Genomic DNA, 5015 nt, shown 5'->3' on the forward strand with positions numbered 1-5015 from the left:
TATTAAACATTTTACTGGAGATATTAGGCAATGCAATTAAACCAGAGCAATCAGTAGAGTCATAACAGTTAGAAAATAAGGCAACAGTCTCTATTTGCAGTTAAGGTAGTATACCTAGAAAAGCCTAGAGCAGGGATCAGTAAAGGAACCCAGTAACCAAATCTAGTCATATCATTTTGTTTGTGTATTGTGTGTAGCTACTTTTCCTTCCACTGGCCTGGTTGGAGAGTTGTGGTAAAAATGGTCTGGCCCAACAAAGCTGAAAACATTTTAACGTCTTACAGAAAGATTGTGTACTCCTGACCTAGAGAATCATTAAAACTAACTCAGACAAAATAATTCAGTAACCACTAAGCTATAAAATTAGGATTCAGTATAATTCAATAGAACCTAAAATCCTTTACATATACAACCACTTATCAGTTAGCAGATATCATGTTAGGGAAAACCCCAATTTAACACCAACAAAGAAGATAAAATACTTAGGAATAAATATAACAAGAATTATACAAAAGCTATTTGAATAAATCTTTAATATACTTCTTAAAGATACACAACTAGATTTGAACCAATGAAAAGATAGTTCTCCTTAATTTATAATTTCAATATAATCTTAATGAAAATGCCATCATGCTTTTTTTATAGAGCTAGATGAGTTGATATGGAAGTCATCTATGTAAACATAGCTGGGAAATGTTTCAAGTACTTAGCATCTATGGATCCTACAACTAATACATAAAGAGTTGACAAAGGAGGGTGGTTTTACAGTGTCAAAATACCTCCCCACAAGACCCTTACTAATCACTGAAGAAAAAAAAATTGCAACTTTACAGTAGAGCACCATATTTACCAAGTTGTCAACATTGTTAGTAATGGGACAAATAGACATAATATATCCTGATAGTATGTACTGAGAAGAGCATAATATCACTTCTGTGGTATTACAAAATATGTAACATGTCCCACAATTCTATGATCAATTAATCATTAACAATGGAGGAAAGAATATGCAATGGGAAAGAGATAGTCTCTTCAATAAATGGTGTTGGAAAAACTGGACAGCTACATGCAAAAGAATGAAAATGGACCACTTTCTCACACCATACACAAACTCAAAATGGATTAAGGACCTAAATTTAAGACTTGAAGTCATAAAAATCTTGAAAGAGAACACAAGTAGTAATTTCTCTGACATCATCCATAGCAACATATTTCTAGATGTGTCTCCTCAGGCAAGGGACACAAAAGCAAAACCAAACTGTTGGACTACATCAAAGTAAAAAGCTTCTGCACAGTGAAGGGAATAATCAACAAAACTAAGAGGCAACCTACAGAATGGGAGAAGATATTTGCAAATGACATATCTGATAAAAGGTTAGTAGTAAATGAAATATCTTATAAAAGGTTAGTATGCAAAATATATAAAGAATTGATACAACTCAACACCCAAAACACACAAAAAATCCAATTAGAAAATGGGCAGAAGACATGAGACATTTCTCTTCATGACAATTTGACAAACCGATTGTCAACAAACACATGAAAAGATGCTCAACATCACTCATCATCAGGGAAAAACAAAACTACAATGAGATACCACTACCCATTTGTCAGAATGGCTAAAATTTACAGCATAGAAATAAGAGGTCTTGGAGAGGATGTGGAGAAAGGGGAACCCTCTTACACTGTTGGTGGGAATGCAGACTGGTGCAACCACTGTGGAAAACAGTATGGAGGTTTCTCAAAAAGTTAAAAATAGAACTACCCTATGATCCAGTAATTGTACTACTAGGTATTTACCCAGAGAATACAAAACTACTAATTCGAAGGAATACAAGCACTGCAGTGTTTATAAAGCAGCATAATCTACAGTAGCCAAATTATGAAAAGAGCCCAAATGTCCATCAAGTGCTGAATGGATAGAGAAGTGGTGTATATATATAAAAAGGAATATTATTACAGCTATAAACAATAATAAAATCTTGCCATTTGCAATGACATGGATGGAGCTAGAGAATATTATCCTAAGCAAAATAACTCAGAGAAAGACAAATAACATATGATTTCACTTGTGTAGAATTTAAGAAACAAAACAAATGATCATAGGGGAAAAAAGAGAAAGGCAAACCAAGAAATAAACTCTTAACTGTAGAGAACAAACTGATGGTTATGTGGCGGGGGGGGGCCTCTGGAGGGATGGGTTAAATAGGTGATGGGGACTAAGAAGTGCACTTGCTGTATTGGGGCACCTGGGTGGCTCAGTCAGTTGGGTGGCCACCTTCAGCTCAGGTCATGATCTCACAGTTGGTGGGTTCAGGCTCCGCGTCGGGCTCTGTGCTGACAGCTCAGAGCCTGGAGCCTGCTTAGGATTCTGTGTCCCCTCCTCTCTCTCTGCCCCTCCCCCACTTGTGCTCTCTCTAGCTCTCTCAAAATAAAATGTTAAAAAAAAAAGTGCACTTGTTAAGATGAGCACTGGGTGTTGTATGTAAGTGTTGAATCATTAAATTATACACAGGAAACTAATATTATACTGTATGTTAATTAACTGGAATTTAAATAAAAACTTTTAAAAAAGACATGAAGACACTTTTCTACAAAGAAGATATACAGATGGCCAACATGAAAAGATGTTCAACATCATTCCTCATCAGGGAAATGCAAATCAGAACTACAATGAGATATCACCTCACACCTATTAGAATGGCTGACATCAACAAGAAATAAGTACTGGTGAGAATATGGAGAAAAAAGCCTCTTGCACTGTTGATGGGAATGCAAACTGGTGCAGCCACTGTGGAAAACAGCATGGAGGTTTTTCAAAAAGTTAAAAATAGAGTGCTTTCTTCAGCAGTGCATGTACTATAATTGGAATGATATAGAGCAGATTAGCATGGCACTCCTGCACAAGGATGACACTCAAATTTGTGAAGTTTTCCATGTTAAAGAAAAAAATTTAAAAATAGAACTACCCTACCTCTGTAAATCACACTACTGGGTATTTACCCAAAACATACAAAAATGCTAGTTCAGAGGGATACATGTACCCCTATGTTTATTGAAGCACTATTTACAATAGCCAAAATTTGGAAGCAGCCCAAGTGGCCATCAGTAGATGAATGGATAAAGAAGTGATATGTATATACAATGGAATATATTCAGCCATAATAAAGAATTAAATCTTGCCATTTGCAACTACATGGATGAAGGTAGAGATTCTTATGCTAAGTGGAATAAGTCAGCCAGAGAAAGACCAATGCCATATGGTTTCACTCATATGTAGAATTTAAGAAACAAAATAAAGAAGCAAAGGAAAAAGAGAAAGACAAACCAAAAAACAAACTCTTAACCATAGAGAACAAACTGATAGTTCCAAGATGTGTGGTGGGTGGGGGAATGAGGGAGCTAGGTGATGCCGATTAAAGAATACATTTATGATGAGCACTATGTAATGTATAGAATCGTTGAATCACTAAATTGTACACCTGAGACTTGTATAACACTGTATGTTAGCTATACTGCAATTAAAATAAAAAAAGAAAGAAAGAAACTCTGGGCAGCTGGAAATGCGGGAGCCTTTGCCATATTGTCATCTGATTAGACCAGCTTGGCAGCAGAAACAAACACGTGGGCCATACAGCGACCTCCAAAGGGGTCTTTCAGAGAGAAACCAAAACTGAATGACTCACCTGGAACACCTGATGAATGGTGAAACTCACCCAGCCAAACAAATGCAAAACCCTTCTCATCCAGACCATGGAAGTGGAAACCCTGGCCCATCCTGCTAGTAGCACTGAGTGGATATCACTCTCATTTTCAGTGGATCTGTTTTCTTCTGTGTATACGTGTGTGTGTGTGTTTTATTTTTAAAGAGAAAATAAAATGCAAGTGAACTTATAAAAAAAAATGTAACCTGAATTTAAACATGAAAAAACTTCAATTAAACCCAAACTGAGGGATAGTTCACCAAAAATGGCCTGTTTTAAAAAAATGTCAAGGTCAAGAAAAACAAAGAGTGAGGAACTTGCTTCAGATCAAAGTCTAAAGAGATATGACAGTTAAATACAGTGTATGACACTGGGCTGAGTCATTGGTCAAGATGGAAAAAGTTACTTTTATTTTATTATTCTATTTTTGTCGTAAAAGATAGTAGTGGAACAATTGGCAAAATGTGAAGGTCTGTAAATTGGATAGTGCTATGTTAATGGTAAGTGCCTTATTTTAATTAATGTACTTTTTGAGGAACTACATTGAAATATTTATAAAGGGGAATGATGTCTGCAACTTGTTTTCAAATTCAGAAAAGTCTGTAGAGGGGAGAGAAAGACACTGATAAAGCACATGTTAAGTTTGGGGAATCTGAATGAAGAAAGGTTTATGGAAATTGTATTGTTTAAAAAATAAACTTCTAAGTTTTGGAATAATTTCAGAGTTACAGAAAAGTTTAAAAGATAGTACACACTTCGTCCAATTTTAGTTTTCATTTTAAATTACCATGGTACATTTTGAAAACTAAGAAACCAATATTGGTGCATTACTATTAACTAAACCCCTAAATCTGACTTTATTCAGATTTCACCTGTTTTCTATGAATTTTCCTCTAAACTTCAGACCTTAATCACATAATGTCCTTTTTTTTTTTTAAGTGTATTTTGAGAGAAAGAGAGAGAAAGAGAGAGAGAGAGAGAGAGAAAGAGAAAGAGCAAGTGTGTGCACAAGCGGAAGAAGGACAGAGAAAGGAGTTGGGGGGGGAGAGAGAGAGAATCCTAAGCAGGCTGCACACTGTCAGTGCAGAGCCCAATGCAGGGCTCAAACTCTCCAACCATGAGATCATGATCTGAGCCAAAATCAAGAGTCAGGCCCTTAACAGACTGAGCCACCCAGGTGCCCCTTAATGTCCCTTTTCTATTCAAAGATGCAGTCTAGTGTACCACATTGCATTTGTTTGTCATCTCTCTTCAGTCTCCTTTGGTCTGTGACAGTTTCTCAGCCTTTTTAAAAAAGAAAAATCATGACAT

General features: G+C 36.0%; 1 non-coding gene across 1 annotated transcript; it reads left to right on the forward strand.

The window, feature by feature from the left end:
• The first annotated feature begins 2837 nt into the window (after positions 1 to 2837).
• LOC131505803 (U6 spliceosomal RNA) lies at positions 2838 to 2944 on the forward strand. The gene has a single exon (XR_009258576.1). It is a non-coding gene; the product is annotated as a U6 spliceosomal RNA (small nuclear RNA).
• The last annotated feature ends 2071 nt before the right edge of the window (positions 2945 to 5015 follow it).

This window comes from Neofelis nebulosa, chromosome 2, assembly GCF_028018385.1.
Source record: "Neofelis nebulosa isolate mNeoNeb1 chromosome 2, mNeoNeb1.pri, whole genome shotgun sequence".
Taxonomy (NCBI): Eukaryota; Metazoa; Chordata; class Mammalia; order Carnivora; family Felidae; genus Neofelis; species Neofelis nebulosa.